Raw genomic sequence first — 18,967 nt, forward strand, 5'->3', positions numbered from 1 at the left:
AGTGAAGGTCTTGGAGAGCTCACGACACTCCTCAGCAAGTCTGGCTGTGGCAGAAATAGGCGCACATTCAGAGCTATCCGGCTTGTAGGGAAGGATTGTGTCGATTGTGTGCGACGGGTGCCTGCCATACAATAAGAAAAAGGGTGAGAAACCAATAGTGCTCTGAGGGGCGGTATTGTAGGCGTACGTAACGAAGGGCAGAATGGCATCCCAATTTGTGTGGTCGGCGGCGACGTACATCGAGAGCATGTCGCCGAACGTGCGGTTAAAGCGTTCGGTGAGGCCATTCGTCTGCGGATGGTAAGCAGTAGTTTTGCGGTGAACAACGTTGCACTCTTTGAGAATGGCTTCGACGACTTCCGACAAGAAGACACGGCCTCGATCACTGAGCAGCTCTTGGGGTGGACCGTGACGCAGCATGAATCCATGGAGCAAGAAGGAGGCCACATCGCGCGCTGTAGCCGCAGGGAGGGCGGCAGTTTCAGCGTATCGCGTGAGGTAGTATACAGCGACGATGGCCCAGCGGTTACCAGTGGACGTCAGAGGAAGTGGCCCGCACAAATCGATGCCAACGCGCCCAAACGGCCGGTCAGGGGAAGGTAGAGGTTGCAGACCTGCCGGCGACAGGTGCGTTGAAGTTTTGCGGCGCTGACAATCGATGCAGGAGCGAACAAACTTCTGCACCTAGCGGTACATTCCTCGCCAAAAGTGCCGTTGGCGAATGCGGTAGTAGGTTCTCGATACCCCAGAGTGTGCACACTGCGGATCAGAGTGGAACGACTCGCATATGTGAGAACGCAGACTGCGGGGTATTACTAGTAGCCACTGGCGACCGTCGCCGTCGTAATTGCGTCGGTGGAGGAGGTCGTCGCGAATGGCGAAATGGTGGGCTTGACGACGCAATGCGCGAGAGGATGGTGTGGCCGATGGATCGGTCAGCAAGTCTATCAGTGACGCAATCCATTGATCCTTGCGCTGTTCGGTAGCGATGGTGTGAACGTCAATTGAAGCTACAGCTATGTGAGACACTGAACTGTGGCCATTGTCGTCAGGCAAGGGAGAGCGGGACAGGGCGTCGGCGTCAGCATGCAGGCGTCCGTTGCGGTACAGCACACGGATGTCGTAGTCTTGCAGGCGAAGTGCCCACCGGGCGAGACGGCCTGAGGGATCCTTCAAGGACGACAACCAGCACAGTGCATGATGGTCGGTGACGACATCAAATGGGCGACCATACAAATAAGGTCGGAACTTCATAAGGGCCCAAATGATTGCCAGGCATTCTTTCTCCGTAACGGTACAGTTGGTCTCAGCTTTAGTAAGCGTACGACTTGCATATGCCACGACGTATTCCGGGAACCCAGGTTTGCGCTGCGCAAGGACAGCACCGAGGCCAACACCGCTGGCGTCGTGTGCCTCTGTAGGGGCCGTAGTATCGGAGGAGACGTCAACAAACTACGCAGCTTTGCGAAAGCGTCATCGCACTCTGACGACCACGAATTGAGGGGCCGTTGCTGCCAAGGAGCTTCGTCAGCGGCGATATAATAGTCGCGAAGTTGCGGATGAAGCGCCGAAAGTAGGAGCATAGTCCTACGAAACTGCGCAGTTCTTTGACCGACGTAGGTTTGGGGAACTCTGACACGGCCCGAAGCTTGGCTGGATCGGGGAGAATTCCGTCCTTGGACACCACGTATCCTAGTATCGTCAGCTGCCGTGCTGCAAATCGGCACTTCTTGAGATTCAGTTGTAGCCCGGCGTCGCTCAAGCGCGTCAAAACCTGCCGCAGGCGTTGAAGGTGCGTTGAGAAGTCCGGGGCGAAAACGACGACGTCGTCGAGGTAGCATAGGCACGTGTGCCATTTCAAGTTGCGCAGAACAGTATCCATCATGCGCTCAAAGGTCGCGGGCGCATTGCACAGCCCAAACGGCATGACGTTGAATTCGTACAAGCCATCCGGCGTGACAAAGGCTGTCTTCGGTCGAGCGTCATCAGCCATGGGGACTTGCCAGTACCCTGACCGCAAATCAAGCGATGAAAAGAATTCTGCTCCTTGCAGGCTGTCAATGGCGTCGTCTATTCGAGGTAGGGGATAAACGTCCTTACGGGTGATCTTATTTAGTCGTCGGTAGTCCACACAGAACCGCAGAGAGCCGTCCTTCTTCGCAACAAGAACGACAGGAGACGCCCGCGGACTGTTTGAGGGTCGAATAACGTCGCGGCGAAGCATGTCGTCGACTTGCCCGTTAATTACACGACGTTCTGCTGGAGATACCCGATATGGACGTTGCCGTAGTGGTGGTTGAGCGCCAGTGTCGATGCAATGGGTGACAGCAGACGTGCGGCCGAGAGGAGTTTGCGCGACATCGAACGAAGAACGACATTCTTCCAACAGGCATAGAAGCTGGGAACGCTCGACCGACGTGAGCTTGTCAGCAATCGAGGAACGAAATACATCAGCGCATGACGAATCAGATTTGGAAACAGCACTGAGCGTACGGGAGCTGGCGCAGTGCGTGTCACCCGGTGCGTCCATAAGTTGTGCGTTTTCGAGGGGTTCCGCTCTGCCGAGACATTCCCCTCGCACCAACGTAACCATGAACGGGGATGGGTTGGTAACAAAAATATCCGTGTCGCCCTGAGTGATTTCCACGGTCGCAAATGGCACCAGCAAGCCTTTCCTAGTGAAAACGCGGTCACATAGAGAAAGAAGTGCCACGGCGTCGCAGAGACCGGTGCAATAGACTGACACAGCCGTTGACGAGTTTGCATTAAGTGTGATGTCGTCTTTGACGAATACCTTGGTCGCAGCCGATGAACTGTCTGCCGGCGTCAAATGTGAGAATGGTGAGAGCTCTAATTCGGCTTATGCGCAATGAATGACGGCGTCGTGGCGGGCGAGAAAATCCCATCCCAGGATGACGTCGTGAGAGCATGAAGAAATTATGATGAATTCGACGGCGTACAGAGCGTCCTGAATGATGGCACGGGCTGTGCATACCGCCGTCGGGTGAATACTTTGGGCGCTGGCTGTACGGATGGAGAGCCGGGGAAGCGGCGTCGTCACTTTTCGTAGCAGGCGGCTTAGTTTAGCGTCCATAACGGATACGGCGGCTCCAGTATCGATAAGGGCAGATGCGCGAACACCGTCCACAAAAACGTCTATCACTTTCGATGGTCTTCTCTGAGGGCTTTCGCAGTTCGATAGCGTCGCAGCCCTTGCCTCGTGGACTGCGACGACTAGTTTTCCTGGTCGCGTGGGACCGGACGTGCCGGGATCGGTGACAGCGAGCGGCGTCGTGATGACGGTGAGCGGCGGGTAGATGCAGCTGGGCGAGACGGCGGCGACGGAGGCGTAGGTGGGAGGCGTAGGAGGCGCCAGTGAAGACTGGAGGGTCGCGAATACGAGGGACACCGGGACATGTCGGTGCGGGCGGGGTCGTTTGCTGGGAGGCGTCTTGAGACATGGTAGGCGGCAGGGTACAGGATCGAAGAGCCAGGGGCATCGAATGAGGGCCGAAGTTGTTGTGAAGGCTCAGCACTCTCCACCAAATTATAAAGAGGTTTATTAGCGGCGACGATACTCAACAGCGACAGTCAAGGCGGGGCCGACTCTCAGCGGGAGTTGCGTTCTCTTCGAAAAGAGCCGAAGAGGGCGACCCACTAGAAGGTGTTCGAGAGGAGAACCCATTACCAAGTTCGATCGCTTTGCCACAGTTTGCATACAGCTTGCAGAGGGCGTGGCAGTTCGCTGGCGTGCTCACATGCGCTGCGTTCTCCTGCGCCCTGTGTAGTTTCTTGTTTAAATTTACGCGAAACATGGCGCTGATAAATTGTAAACGAAGAAAAAGAAGCCTGGAGGCTATGCGGGTAGGTTAGCGTCTTCTGAACGGCACATGCTGGTGTCATATAGCGCGTAGAGAACAGAGATGTGAGAGATTCGGGGTTTCCGATCTAGTTCATTAACGTTATTTTTCAAGCAGTTATGTTTGAGTACAATGATTGAAATATTCATAGACAATTATAGTGGTTACATAAAGAACAAAAATACAATAAACAGTAAAATAGACGCAAAGACATATATTTTGGTACAGAATGTGAGTAAACAGCGAAAGGAAAAGACACCTGCATATCAATAAAAAATATTTAATTAAAAGTAAGAATCAACGAACAGTCAAATGAAATGTATGTACACTTGAGGTACCTCCCTTGATGTTTCATGCCCATTGTTGCAGGCGTACTGGATCCGTAGAAGCTCTGAATAAGAATCGATGCCTTTTCTTTGCACGAATTCTTTTGCCTAACGTCATAAAAGAAGTTATCTTTCGTTTTAGGCATGGTGCGTTGGAGTGGCTAGAAACATTTGCAGTTGCACGCGAGCATGCACGAAGCTCTCAACACGCAGCTAGCAATGAAATTGCAACACCCACCAAAATTCCAGGGTCGGATCCAAGAGGAACAGGATACCGGTGCCCTTACCCCCTTCCCCCTTTAATTTTCCTTAGCAAAAGAAATGCAGGCATGAGATTTTTTTTGCTTTCGAAATTTTTTCTATTGCATTACTAGCTCATGGCCAAAGCACTGATGGGAAAGGTGTGTACGCCGCAGTAGTCACCGCGACGAGCGCGCGGGCGTCACGCTTTCAGTCTGCACCGTGCCATCACTTCTTAATCAAGTGAATTTGACAACGTGTAACATATTACTGCGTAATTCAGTCATGAACTTCTTCTGTGTGTAGTAAAGACGGCCTCTTTGCGATTTCTATATAGTGTTCCCGCGTGCCCCTGTAGGACGAGCTGAGCGCTTTTGAAGCGTTGATGCAGTTGTTGTTTTTAGGGGGGATGCAGTATGCCCTACGGCATAACTGAAACAAGAATATGCAAATCGGCTCCCTAGACGAATTCCACGAGCGGTCACTGCTATTCGCTGATTCGTTTGGAACCAACCTACGTCCATCAACGCTGTTGACGAGCACAAGTGCAAGGCTCCGGGATTTAAGCATTACGCGAGCGAGTAATGTCGTCATTTATTAAAATAAGATATATTGATTAGAGAGCCCACGCCTGCCTCGCACCGCAGGTAAGACAGGTTATGCTTCCATTCATTGACGCCATCTGCAGATGGTATACATTTTACGAACGCCGGCTGTGTCTGCACGAGTTGGCACACATGTGACCACACTTTAGATTTAGATATGTGCAGCCGTACTCATGAGAAATCAGAGGTTACATTTTGTGGACCATGGTGGCTCAACGCCGGTGACAAGCGCAGGAGTGTTCATGGCACTAAATGCTCAAGCGGAAAGCTATATTTGTCGCAGTTCGCTACATCACATTCGTATCATTACATACATTACAAGCAGTCGCCGAATAAGCATGAATTCACGGTTCGAGCTAGTATAGGAGATGGGTCGGCTCGTTTCATCTCTCCTTCAGCGGCGTTCGTCACCCTCGCTCGGACGCTTTTACCCGCGGGTGGAACATACGATGCGCGGGGGGACGTTATCTATTTGGACTTTATACGGAACATGACGGCGACGGCAAAAACTCGTCGAATGTCCGTATAATTGCTATCGTAATAAAATATTAAAAATAAACCATGGAGAGCACTCGTAGTTCAACGCTCCCCAGGCTTTTCAACAACACATCGCTTCTATAGAAAAAAGTAGACTGGTATATAGTCGGAGAGTGTGTCCCTGGTTAATGTCACACACTCCTTACCTTAAAAGAAAGCAATATGTCGGTGGTATACACGTCCACATATGTCCAATATGTCAGTGGTATCCAAGTTCCAAATAATTACGGGCATCTGTATGTTTTACGGCTGTCTTGTTCGTGCTTCTGAAGGACAGTTTTTGCAGTGTAAATGCGCCAAGGTAAAGTGAAATGGAAGAGAGTTAGTGGATTCACTTGCGTCAAACGCCTTCGTCGCCGATGTCTCCTTCGGCTCAAGCGTTGGCCACATACGCTATGCTGATCTCGACGATGGCGACGCCTTGTGCGCTGCAGTGTAAGCGTCCTTCATTTCTCGGCGTCGCGTCTCCCTCTAGCACCCCATGCGCACCAGATCTTGTGACAGTCGCAATCAATGCAGAGTCTGTGACCACCGGCAAGATCACCGCTGCTGTTGCCGCTGCCATGTAGTCTGCTAATTGAGCCCAGTACCCCTGCTCTATTTCAATGTACCATAGAAAGTACGTCCGTGCGCACGCTGCTCCCACTTCTCTGACAGCGTCCTTTCGCCTGCTTACGCCACGAGTTGCTCTTCTGGGTGTGACGTGCTATTGTGAACTAGAAGGGTGCTAGTGGGCTCACTCGCATAGAACGCGTTACGCCACCGATGTCTCCTTGGGCATTAGGGTATGCTCCAGGACCAACGAACCCCGATACGCGATTACCACAGCCAGAGACCTAAGCAGAGGATTATGGTCGTCTACACAACATTTATGGGCAACGCTTCATTTTTACTCGAACTTTAAACAAGGACACCCATACATCTAAATGAGAATATTGATCCGAACGATGAATCACGAGGATTGATATGAAAGTGATAGTGCGGAATCTTGAGCCCAACAAAATGTGGGTAGAACAAAGCGAGGGGGAACGACACAGACAATATTCTTACATTTGTCATGACACAAAAATTCTTTGACGCTGATTTCAATCAAATTTTGTCATGTAACAATAACAATGAATCATAAATGATTGAGAATTTTCACCAGCAGCCTCAAGGAAATTGAGTTTTGTTGAAATGTGTCTTCAATGACATTCGTAGAGTAGTGGTAGAAATTAATAGAATGCAACAGAATGCATAGCTAATTATTTAGTCAATAATTGAAATATTCTAATTGCGAGAATAGGCGCAACATTTAGTAGTCAGCTTTGTAAGGCTTTCTGCGACTATTCCAGCTGCCGTTTTAGATGTGAAGCATGTTATGGCGCAGTTCAATCCGGTGGTGGTGGTGGTGGTGGTGTGCGGCGTGACCACCCTTACTGCGCATGCGCAAACCTTCTCCACTTCTCCACTCCCTCTCTCCAATTTGCCTCTCCACATCACCTCTTCCCTTCCCTTTCCCCTCCTTTCCCCCTCTCATTTCTCTTTCCCACCCCTCTCCACTTACCCTATCCACTCCTCCTCTCCACTCCCATCTCCCCTTCTCCTCTCCCCTCCCCCACTTTCCCTCTCCCCCTTCTCCATTCCCCCTCTCCACTACCCCTCTCCCCTTTCCCCCTCACCACTCCACCTCTGAAACGCGGGCTCTACATGCCGAAACACTGCTTCGCATCGCCTCATGGTCCCTTTTAGCGGGAGATGGTGTGATTTTTTCTATGCAAATAAATCAACTTGTACCAAAGCCAGCATCAATATTGACGGACGATGTCAAAAAAGAACGCCAGTCCTGTGCGGAACACGCAACGCAGTGACGAGGTAGGCAGGGCAATTGACATTGAAGCCCGTTGTAAGCACTCTTAGGGTGCCGAGTGCAAGTGCAATTGCTAAGTACGCACTACGCCGTAATTCATGGTCATTTTGAGATGTAGCGATGTACCCACTTCGCATCTTCAAGGCAGTATATGCACGTACGTGGAGGCGCACTTAGTTTTGGCTGTTGCTAAGGGTGACGACGATTATGTATATTGGCTCGGCAATATGTGATGAGTGTGTCGTTTTACATCACGCACTCGCTACGCACTTCAAATGATGTGACACCTGGTGTCATTTTAAGCTTCTGCCACGCAATTTTACGTGTTGTAACTTCTCGCACGATATGAAGAGCCGTCCTGGCTCGCTGAACTTTTGGAACCGCCGCTGTATATTAAAAAATATAGGGCACATGCGCCACCTTCTACGATTATTGTACAGCACTGCAGTGGCCTGGTTGCCCCAGGCTGGGCTGAGGTGATGAAATAGTCGCGGTTTATCTTCCGGCCCCCTTCCCTGCCTGGGAGAGCGCAAAGGCGGAGCGGTCTCTCGCACGCATACTCTTGTACGTAGTATCGCCATTGTAATACAGTACTCCGTTTCTCATTTTAATGGCGTGCACCTTGACTATTTGGTAATCTTGAATTTTGAGTGGTTCCAGCTACCTAGAGGGTAAGACAAACGAGGACACAGCTGTCTTTCGTTTTCCATTTCAAATTAGCTGCAACCACTCAACAAGCGTAACGCCCACGGAGCGCGTTGAAATCTTATTGCCCGTGGACACTGTACGGAATACCACACCAAACATGACGCCGAAGCCAAACATTCGCTCACTGCGCCTATTCGCTATCCTTCTCCAATTGCTACCGCAATAAAGCATTCAACGATGTTTCACCTGTTAACAAACGAGCGTTAGAAAGTCACCGCTTAAGCAACACGCCGTACAAAGGCTTCTTTACAAGTGTAACTGTTTAAAAATCATGCGTCTGCCGCAAATTTTGTAGTGACTCCACGGGGTCTCACAAACCTCCTGTGTGCTGTTATTCTCGTTTCAGCTTAAAACTTTTTCTCAAGGACAAGTCCGTGGATAGGGAGATATCTTATTACGCCATAGGTGTATATTCTGGGCGAGAGTTCCAGGTACATATTCGCAACACGCCGACAGGTTGGCTTATACAGCCAAGTTTTAGAGGAACTGCAGATTTTTTGCCCCACGAGCACACAGACAACGTTATATCGCCCAGAATCACAAGATCTCAGATCGACAGGATCTACCTAGTGAGTATCATTTCGCAAAAGCTAACCTACCAATAAATGGTGGCGCGCACACTACACTTTCGGTTACATTCACTGTTGCACATAAACAGTAACCTACATAAAATTATTTGCAGTCTGTACGTCTCTTTACAGTTAAGTGAACAATTAATCTCGCTTACTCGGTAGAGCTCGCTGACGCTAAGGTTCCCTGGGCAGTAACTACTTGCGACGTGCTCCTTTCCTAAAGGAGACAAGCAGCTACGCACAAAGCAGTTTCAGAGCACGAATAGTTTAGGCTGTAATTCATGATGACCATGGTCGAGCCGCAAAATTTCCTCGCGGACGCACATGTTCGGGCAGCATTCCAGGTATATCATACTTCTCACCTCATTTTTAATGATCCTACAGATGACATAGTGTAACTTAAATCTACACTTATAATAACCGAGAGCTGAGCTAGTTCGTAAGTATTCATTTTAAAAGACAGGGCTGTCTCATTCCTCATGGCACAACTTCAAAGCGCTAAAAACAGGGACAAACGAAAAAGAGTGGACACGACGAGCGCTAACTTGAAACTGAAATTTATTACAAGAAAGACTGGAAAAAGGTAAACCCTATTAGATGTAATAAATTTCAGTTTCAAGTTAGCGCTCGTCGTGTACACTCTTTTTCGTTTGTCCCTGTTTTTTAGCGCTTTGAAGTTGTGCCATGATGTCTTACAAACTCACCCAAGCTTCCGTGCTTCTAAGATTAATGTCTCATTCCGTTTGTTTCAGAGAAAGGCACCTGGCAATTACTTGTATCTAGTTACTTATAGAACTGCTTAACCTGTTCGAGTTTTTCAGGGCATTTTCTTATGCGTAATTCTCAGGCGCTAGTTCCGTTCCTCTCAGAGAAGAACCCCAGTGGTTGTAAAGCTTTTAGTACGGATATTGAAGATCTTTATTACTCTTTGCCGCAAGAGGGGTTGCTAAAATATGGTAATTACTGCATTAACGAGCAGGAAACGGTTTTCACCGATGAACGAGGTGTTTCTACGGGGGCTTTTCTAAAAACTCTTTCCATATATTTGAAGTCGACGCTAGTACGTTGGAAGGAAGCCATTTAGGTGCAGAAATCAAGGATTTGTATTGGTTAGAAGGTCTTTGCGGTTCGATGTCAAAGTCCAAAGAAATCAAAAACGATTTGTTAGTAAAAAGATAACTATTAACATTACGGCGAAAGGGTAAAACATCAGTACAAAACTTTCGAACAGTCTCCTCGTATGACATCCGCACCGGTACCGCTAACCCTGGCCCCGGCGGACCGCAAGGCGCGCACACGCACACACTTCACGACAGTTTGCCGGCAGCTCCCCCTTGGCTGCTCGCCGTGCCTGTTTATGAAGCATGTCCATACCAAGGCGCATGCGCAGTGGCGCTCGCTGCGGGGTCTTTTCACCGCCGGGGCAGACACGGATGAGGTTGGTGATCGGGTGGTTATCGTGAATTCCGCACAGGCAGCTCCGTTTTTACAGCGAAAGCTGTTATGAGATCACTTCACCGGCCGTTTTTGGCGCCGCAGTTGTCCGCCGCCGCTGGTGTCCGTAACCACTATCGCCCGAAATAAGAAAAAAAAACGAAACAAGAAAAACATTCCAGGATGGAACGAGGTTTGAACCTGGGCCATCTGCGTGGGAGCCCAGTATTCAGCCTCTGAGCCATGCGGGTTTTTTTTTCTTTCATGGTATTTATTCAACATAGGATAGCACTTGAAAGCAATTGAATGCAGACAAAGAACTAATATGTTGATTATGCTCTTATCGCAACACAATGAAGAACAGAAGGCACTACAGAATTCGCAATCACCTCTATAGCAAATACATCAAGTAACTGATTTGCATGCTAGAACAGCGGTAAGGATAAGCACCTCACCAATGCCGTATACCATTCTGGTTGATATTCCAGTTGCTCGTAGACATCTCTTAGCTGAGTGACCAACCTAATGAATTGGGCTGTAGAGGAAACTATCGGCTCTGCGTTTCTCTGCAACATGCGCGTCTTCCACAGGTTGAGCCATGCCGGTGCTTGGAACTGCTTTGCAAAAATGTCCTATACAGGCTTCCTGTCGGGAAGAAACCACATTAGCATATGAAGTATAGCGTGACAGAAGAGTAAAATAAGCACCAAGCGTCGCACAACGCGAATTCTGTAACAAGGCATCACACAATGCGAATTGCGCAACGAGTAGGTTGTTGAATGCTTCTAACCCATTACAAAGGGCTCTGCCATAATTCTTCATTGTCATCAGGCACAGCATCAACAAAGTGCGCATAATGTCTTACATGCGTTTAGCAGGAAAGAAGTGTACGACCGCTCTCCGCAGAATGACGAAAAATGGCACAGTGCCTGCTTTCCTACTTTTCAAAAACTACGATTTATAGCATAGTGGGTTCCTCGCAAGTGCACTTGTATTAGTTGCCAAGGAAGCACATAAGCGCGTGATCCATTTCCTCGGGGTCTCAGTAAAGTTCTTTGCCCCCCCCCCCTCCACCTTTCTGTCCCACGTCAACGTATGTTATACAGCATGGCGGGAGAGGGACATAGCGACCGGGCGTCACCTAATACAAATACCTAACTGGTGGGCCGTTTAAAGCTTCCAACCCATTACAAAGGGTTGAGCCATAATTCTTCATCGTCAGCAGTCGTCGCGACAACAAAGTGCACATAATGCTTACAGATATACATATTGTAGCGAACCTTATTGGAACCCTCAAGTGGGTCGTCCTCTCCGGCCCCTTCTAGTGGGTTGCCCTCTTCGGACAGAGCGCAGCTCGCGCCGAGTCGGCCCCACCTTGACTGTCGCTGTCGTTCATCGTCGCCGAGTGTCCGCCAATAAACATCTTTATAATTTGGTGTAGAGTGCTGTGCCCTTCAAACAACTACGGTCAGCATTCAATGCCCTTGGAGCTGCGATCCCGTGCCGTGCCCTCTACCATGACTCAAGATGCCGCGCAGCAAACGCCTCCCCCTGCACCGACATCCTGTCCCAGTGTCCCCCGTATCCGCGACCCTCCTGTTTTCACCGGCGCGGATGGCACTGACGTCGAGGACTGGCTCGCGATTTACGAGCGTGTCAGCGTACCCAATAAATGGGACGAGGCCGGGAAACTAAGTAACCTGGTTTTCTACCTCGCGGGTGTCGCAAGCCTATGGTACAACAACCACGCTTCCGATTTCACTACGTGGTCCGCTTTCAAGACCGCCATCGTCGACGTGTTTGGCCGCCCTGCCGTTCGTAAGCTGCAAGCTGAACAGCGTTTACGTGAACGAGCCCAGCAGTCCGGCGAGTCTTTCACGAGTTACATTGAAGACGTCCCGGACTTGTGCAAGAAAGCCAATGCGACCATGCCTGAGTCTGACAAGATCCGGAACGTCATGAAAGGCATCGACGACGATGCCTTCACCATGTTGCTCGCGAAAAACCCTAGCACTGTGGCTGAGGTCATCACACTGTGCCAAAGCTACGAGGAGCTGCGCCGGCAGCGGCTGATGGCGCGTCGACCTCCATCACGCGACGCCGATCTCGCTGGCATGTCGGCCATTTCGGACCACTCCGTCTTGCTCGCCGAAATCAAGTCCTTCGTGCGCGAGAAGATTGCCCGCCAGTTCTCTCTACTGGTCTTCGCTCACCCGCAGCCTCTTGAACAGCCGTCGAGCACACTGCTGCCTCCCCTACGCCGGGCTATTGAGCAGGAAATCGCAGAGGTCATGCCGGAATACCACCAGCCCCCTCGGGCGCCTGTGCCGCTCAGTTACACGCAAGTTGTCGCCAGGCCGCCTCCAGCGATTCCTGTGGTTCCCCCACATACTTACGCCGGAGCCGTCGCAAGGCCTCAGGCCTTCGAAGAGAGTGTGCCGGATGCGTACGCCGACGTCATTCATACGCCACGACTGCAGCCCACCATGCAGTCATATCAGCAGCCAACCCGTCCCTCGCGTCCTGCGACATGGATGGGACCTAGCCCGGCAAGCCGATGGCGCACTTCCGACAACCGCCCCATCTGCGTTGCGTGTGGTTGCGCCGGTCACGTCGCCCGCTATTGGAATCGCATGCAGCCGCCTCGATTCGGATCGAGCGTCACCAGCCAGTCCAGCCGCCCATACTACGAGCCGCCGCCGCCTATGTCACCGACGTCACGCCCGTCTCCATCTACCCACCGTTCGCCGTCCCCAAGGCGCCGCTCACTGTCACCGATGAGGCCCCGTCCGGTCGCGCGCGACCAGGAAAACTAGTCGTCGCAGTCCAAGAGGCAAGGGCTGCGACGCTATCGAACTGCCAAAGCCCTCAGCAAAGCCCATCGAACGTAGTAGACGTGTTTGTAGATGGCGTGAGCACATTGGCCCTTGTGGACACTGGAGCTGCCGTATGCGTTATGGACGCTAAATGTAGCCGACTACTACGAAAAGTGACGACGCCGCTTTCCGGGCTCTCCCTCCGTACAGCCAGCGCCCAAAGCATTCACCCGACAGCGGTGTGTACAGCCCGTGTCATCATTCAGGAGGCTCTGTACGCCGTCGAATTCATCATCATTTCTTCATGCTCTCACGACGTCATCCTGTGATGGGATTTTCTCGCTCGCCACGATGCCGTAATTCGTTGCGCACCAGCTGAAATAGAGCTCTCACCATTCTCCAATTTGACGCCGGCGAATAGTCCATCGGCTGCGACCAAGGTACTCGTCAAAGACGACACAACAGTTCCTGCAAACTCGTCAACGGCTGTGTCCGTCTATTGCACCGGTCTCTCCGACACCGTTGCACTCCTTTCTCCCTCTGACCGCGTTTTGACCAGGAAAGGTTTGCTGGTGCCATTTGCGACCGTGCAAGTCACTCAGGGCGACACCGATATTTTCGTTACGAACCCATCCCCGTACATTGTTACGTTGGTGCGAGGGGAATGTCTCGGCAGAGCGGAGGCCCTCGAAGACGCACAAGTTATGGACGCACCGGGTGACACGCACTGTGCCAGCTCCCGTACGCTCAGTGCTGTTACCACATCCGACTCGTCACCCGCTGACGTGCTTGCTTCCTCCATTGCTGACAACCTTACGTCGGTCCAGCGTTCCCAGCTTCTGTGCCTGTTGGAAGAAATTCGTTCTTCGTTCGATGTCGCGCAAACTTCTCTCGGCCGCACGCCTGCTGTCGAGCATCGCATCGACACTGGCGCCCAACCACCACTGCGGCAACGTCCCTATCGCGTATCTCCTGCAGAGCGTCGTGTAATTAACGAGCAAGTCGAAGACATGCTTCGCCGCGATGTTATTCGACCCTCAAACAGCCCATAGGCGTATCCTGTCGTCCTCGTTGCGAAGAAGGACGGCTCTGTCCGGTTCTGCGTGGACTACCGACGACTCAATAAGATCACCCGTAAGGACGTTTATCCCCTCCCTCGAATAGACGACACCATTGACAGCCTGCAAGGAGCAGAATTCTTTTCATCGCTCGATTTGCGCTCAGGGTACTGGCAAGTCCCCATGGCTGATGACGCTCGACCGAAGACAGCGTTTGTCACACCCGACGGCTTGTACGAATTCAACGTCATGCCGTTTGGGCTGTGTAATGCGCCCGCGACCTTTGAGCGCATGATGGACACCGTTCTGCGCAACTTGAAATGGCACACGTGCCTGTGCTACCTCGACGACGTCGTCGTTTCCGCCCCGGACTTCTCCACGCATCTTGAACGCCTGCGGCTTGTTTTGACGCGTTTGAGCGACGCCGGGCTACAACTGAACCTAAAGAAGTACCGGTTTGCAGCTCGGCAGCTGACAATACTAGGCTACGTCGTATCCAAGGCCGGAATTCTCCCCGATCCAGCCAAGCTTCGGGCCGTGACAGAGTTCCTCAAACCTACGTCCGTCAAAGAACTGCGCAGTTTCGTAGGACTATGCTCCTATTTTCGGCGCTTCATACGAAACTTCGCGACCATCATATCGCCGCTGACGAAGCTCCTTGGCAGCAACGGGCCCCTGAATACGTGGTCGTCAGAGTGCGACGCCGCTTTCGCGAAGCTCCGTCGTTTGTTGACGTCTCCTCCGATACTACGCCACTACGACCCTGCGGCCCCTACAGAGGTACACACGGACGCCAGCGGTGTGGGCCTCGGCGCTGTCCTTGCACAGCGCAAACCTGGGTTTCCGGAATATGTCGTGGCATATGCAAGTCGCACGCTTACTAAAGCCGAGACCAATTACACCGTCACGGAGAAAGAATGCCTGGCAATCATCTGGGCCCTTACGAAGTTCCGACCTTATTTGTATGGTCGCCCATTTGATGTCGTCACCGACCATCATGCGCTGTGCTGGTTGTCGTCATTGAAAGATCCCTCAGGCCGTCTCGCCCGTTGGGCACTTCCCCTACTGTACCGCAACGGACGCCAGCATGCTGACGCCGACACCCTGTCGCGCTCTCCCTTGCCTGACGACAGTGCCCACAGCTCAGTGTCTCCCCTTGCCGTTTCTTCCATCGACAATCACACCATCGCTACCGAACAGCGCAAGGATCGCTGGATTGCTTCACTAATAGGCTTGCTGACTAATCCGTCGGCAACACCACCCACTCGCGCGTTGCGTCGTCAAGTCCACCATTTCGCCGTTCGCGACGACCTCCTCCACCGACGCAACTACAGCGGCGACGGCCGCCAGTGGCTACTAGTAATACCCCGAAGTCTGCGTTCTGACATATGCGAGTCGTTCCACTCTGATCCGCAGTCTGCGCATTCTGAGGTATCGAAAACTTACCACCGCATCCGCCAACGGTACTTTTGGCGAGGGATGTACCGCTACGTGCAGAAGTTCGTTCGCTTCTGCATCGATTGTCAGCGCCGCAAGACTTCAACGCACCTGTCGCCGACAGGTCTGCAACCTCTACCTTGCCCTGACCGGCCGTTTGGGCGTGTTGGCATGGATTTGTATGGGCCACTTCTTCTGACGTCCGCTGGTAACCGCTGGGCCATCGTCGCTGTAGACCACCTCACGCGATACGCCGAAACTGCCGCCCTCCCAGCGGCTACAGCGCGCGATGTGGCCTCCTTCCTGCTCCACCGATTCATGCTTCGTCACGGTCCACCTCAGGAGCTGCTCAGTGATCGAGGCCGTGTCTTCTTGTCAGAAGTCGTCGAAGCCATTCTAAAGGAGTGCAACGTTGTTCACCGCAAAACTACTGCTTACCACCCGCAGACGAATGGCCTCACCGAACGCTTTAACCGTACGCTCGGCGACATGCTCTCCATGTACGTCGCCGCCGATCACACCAATTGGGATGCTATTCTGCCCTTCGTCACCTACGCCTACAATACCGCCGCTCAGAGCACCACTGGTTTTTCTCCCTTTTTCTTATTGTATGGCAGGCATCCCTCGCGCACAATCGACACAATGCTTCCATACAAGCCGGATCGGTCTGAGTGTGCGCCGATTTCTGCTACCGCCCGACTTGCTGAAGAGTGTCGCGAACTTGCCAAGACCTTCACTACGCATGACCAAGAGCGGCAGAGGAGCATTAGCGGTGACAGAATCACTTCTGAGCCGACGTTCCTCCCTGGAGCGCTCGTATGGCTCTCCATCCCTACAACTGCACCTGGCCTCCCTTCAAAACTACTGCCCAAATACGAAGGCCCCTACCGTGTCGTTGAACGCACATCCCCTGTAAACTACCTGATCGAACCCATCGATCCATCCTCGGACATGCGCCGTCGAGGGCGCGACATTGTAAACGTGGAGCGCCTCAAGGCGTACCATGACCCGCTCATTGTGACAAGTTGTTAGGTCGCCAGGCGGCTCCCTTTTTCGCACCCGGAGTAATTGTAGCGAAGCTTATTGGAACCCTGAAGTGGGTCGTCCTCTCCGGCCCCTTCTAGTGGGTTGCTCTCTTCGGACAGATCGCAGCTGGCGCAGAGTCGGCCCCGCCTTGACTGTCGCTGTCGTTCATCTTCGCCGAGTGTCCGCCAATAAACATCTTTATAATATATGTATTATATGTATTATATAATACATATATGTATTAATTTTATGCGCACACTCATGTTAATGAGCCGCATATGCGTTATATAACCAGTTATTTGTTGTTAGGTAGCGCTGCCAACAGCGACATGGGTATTATCAACACCAGAAGCGGTATGCTGATATGTAGTGCTTATACTTGTCCATTGTGACGGAGGAAGCACACACGTTTTACGAACATGTGTGCGTGTGTGGAACGGGGTCTCGATGGTTCTTGAACAATGCCATCATCACCGTGATGACTGAGCACCAGCAGCCGGTCATGATATGTTATCAGATCTGGTCGTGATCGCGGTGATGACGGGTCCATGTGTAGTTAAGTATGGGGTATAGTACAGCTGTTGGAAATCGTGGATGCCTCTGTCGTCTTCTTGACAAATTGTCTGTCGATAATATAGCCGGCGACATGTGGGAACCTGAAGTCACCCTCTGCGCTCGTGATGTATAGGCCAGAGAGGCTGGTAGCCCTGGATAATACTATTTAGACCGACATCACTGGATTGCGCTTATCGTATTAGTAGACTACTTGGGTTTACGTCTCCCTGGTAGCCTAGTCTGCAAAGCGGTTGTCGATCAATCTGACGTCATCGTCGGTCATCGTGAGGCTATCACCCAGCCTCGTAAGATATGCAGGGAACACTGAGTCGTTCAGGCGGACCCTGTGCATGGCATAAATGAATTGTAATGTCGAGAGACCACGTGCCAGCTGTTCGAGTGCACGATCTCCGACCGACGGGCCATTGTACATGGTCAACATTATTTACCTGACATTTATTTATTTATTTCGACAATAATTTACTTATCAAGGTAGGTAATTATGAAGTGTTGTAAGAGCGGGTAGGCAACGCTACAATCACAAGTGACGATGCGCCACAGCTGTTATACTCGGTGAATGGTCATGATATCGATTCCCACAATGCTTGGGATCTGCCAAAATTTTCAATGGGTATATTCGCTGTTACTGTATTGATTGAGACTGTGAATCATATGTGGCGCATAACCGCAAAACATGAAATATGGTATGCGGGTATGTGCCACACGTGACTGAGGGGAAAGGATTTCATGATATACGCGACAGTATGCTCGGTAACTCATGTCATAACCTTGAATCGGGTTCTTCATGCATTGATCCCCTGCTATGTCAATTTCCGCATATTACAAGTTATGGAGACGACCAGGAGAGCGCACAGACGTAGGCGGCTGACTAGATAGATAGATAGATAGATAGATAGATAGATAGATAGATAGATAGATAGATAGATAGATAGATAGATAGATAGATAGATAGATAGATAGATAGATAGATAGATAGAAACAAACGGCCAATGTGCATGATGTTCGCAAGAAATGCTTCGCATTTAGAAACGTGTCGTAAGTACTCCTTATATTCATTGAGTATTTCACAGGCTAAAGTAAGTGGGAAGTAGATACGGTGTTAACGTTGTTTTTACGGCTGCTAATAAGCTAGGTAATGTTTGTGCTACGGCACAGAGAGTGTATGAGCGAATAATCGACAAGAAGCAGACCGACATTTGTTTCGTAAAACACACAGCATATTCACTGATTGCCGTACAGGTGTGGTGTATATGGTTCCTTTCAGCTGCGACTGCTTCTACGTAGGACAAACGGGCCTCCTCCTTACACAGCTATTCTTGGAACATAAGACATCGCTAACCTGAAGCTCACCTTCAAATTTTTGTTTACATTTCCAAGACTGTAGGTGTACGACAAAAGTCAATGAATCTGCACTTGTTTACCGGCACAGGAATGAAAAAACGCGTCCAATGATTGAAGCGCGGTACATAGTTAATAGTGGTAGCGCATGCGTGAGTCAACCATCGATTAACTTGTATAAAGAAGAAATCAAATGCCTTAACACTTTCTTTTCACGTAAACCAACACGCGTGCCGGGTCCGCGACCGTGGAGCAGTGGTTGTGGTGCTCGGCAGCTGACTCAAATGGTCGCGGGTTCGATCCCGGCCGCGGCGGTCGCATTTCTATGCAGGCCAAGTGTTATAGGCCAGTGTACAGTACGATCTCAATACAGGTTCAAGAACACTAAATGGTCGAAATTTCTCGAGCCCTCCACTACGGCTTCCCTCTAATCATATCGTGGTTTTAGGACGTGAAACCCCAGATATTATACCTATCACACACGTCCCGGATTGATAGGTTCGCTTATTGCTTGGAAATACACAGATAAGTTTTCGTGGCTTCTTTCTTTTTCTGCCGTTGGGCGCATTCGCAGTTGTTGATAGG

Source organism: Rhipicephalus sanguineus, chromosome 5 (assembly GCF_013339695.2).
Source record: "Rhipicephalus sanguineus isolate Rsan-2018 chromosome 5, BIME_Rsan_1.4, whole genome shotgun sequence".
NCBI lineage: Eukaryota > Metazoa > Arthropoda > Arachnida > Ixodida > Ixodidae > Rhipicephalus > Rhipicephalus sanguineus.